This window comes from Octodon degus, unplaced genomic scaffold (genome assembly GCF_000260255.1).
Source record: "Octodon degus isolate 3935 unplaced genomic scaffold, OctDeg1.0 scaffold01642, whole genome shotgun sequence".
In the NCBI taxonomy this organism is placed as follows: domain Eukaryota; kingdom Metazoa; phylum Chordata; class Mammalia; order Rodentia; family Octodontidae; genus Octodon; species Octodon degus.
This window is the reverse complement of record NW_004526218.1, coordinates 4037-5070: the sequence shown is the minus strand read 5'-3', so window position 1 is coordinate 5070 and position 1034 is coordinate 4037. Positions and strand designations below refer to the sequence as shown.

Here is a 1034-nt window from a genome sequence, read left to right as displayed (position 1 = left end):
TTTCTAAACAGCAGTGTTTAAAATTTCCTTCGGGTCAAGGATGAAGGGAAAAATTTTTTTACTCCTAAAAATGGCTCTTTCCTAGAACATCAGGGTTAGTTTCTGAGTGGCACGTTTTAAAAACATTTAATCAGTAATCTGAAAGTATGTCAACACCTTCTGGTGGTGTGCTATAAAATGTGAGCCTTGTCAACAGCAACAGAGAGAGGTGACACACTTGGGACACGGAGCTTTTATGCTGACACACAGTAATAATATAATTTTAAAATTTATCATCTGTTTAGCTGCAAGCAACAATTAATCTTTTTGACAATTCGTACAATGCTTTCAGTAACACCTGGGAAGGAAAACAACACATTCTAATTTTTACTTTTGTTGTTTTTCAGGGCTTTATATTTTCTAATGCCATACAAAGCCACACAGAATAAATTTTGTGATTGGGATTAAAATGTTGGCAAAAAATATCCCCTTGTTGCTGCGTGCCCCTCCTTTCCTTAGTTAATAAAATTACTTAACACAAGAACTGTGAGAGCAAGCCCTGAGGAAATACAGGCCTCGAAGGGTACATTTCTGTCACATCAAATGACATTTTATTCCCAAATCATTTAACCTATGACTCCGCATAACTACTGATAGCTTGAATGCAATTCTGGTGGGGACCTGAAAGTGACACGGCTTCCTCCACTACAGCTCCATCAAGGCATGTGACACCAAGCCATCTGATCTGATAATATGACACATCCTGCCTGGCAGCCAAGCATGGTGGTGTGCACCTGTTACCTCAGGGTTCAGGAAGCTGAGGCAGGAGGATCACCATGAGTTCAAGGCCAGCCTGAGCTACATAGTGAAACCCTGTGTCAAAACAAAATAAAACCCAGACACAAACAAAACCACTCATCCGATCCTTCGGCTCATGAGCGTGATGAATGGGTGTTCATGTCTTATGCATGAGATGTGCCTCCCTCAAACCTTGTTACGATGTGGGCACATTACCCGTCGAACATGAAAAAAACCAAACAAACAAACCACTCATC

The 1034-nt window shown here is 40.7% G+C and overlaps 1 non-coding gene across 1 annotated transcript; it reads left to right on the top strand.

Moving 5' to 3' along the window:
• The first annotated feature begins 901 nt into the window (after positions 1 to 901).
• On the top strand, positions 902 to 1003 carry LOC111814914. Its single transcript, XR_002819769.1, has one exon. It is a non-coding gene; the product is annotated as a small nucleolar RNA U13 (small nucleolar RNA).
• Positions 1004 to 1034: the final 31 nt, after the last annotated feature.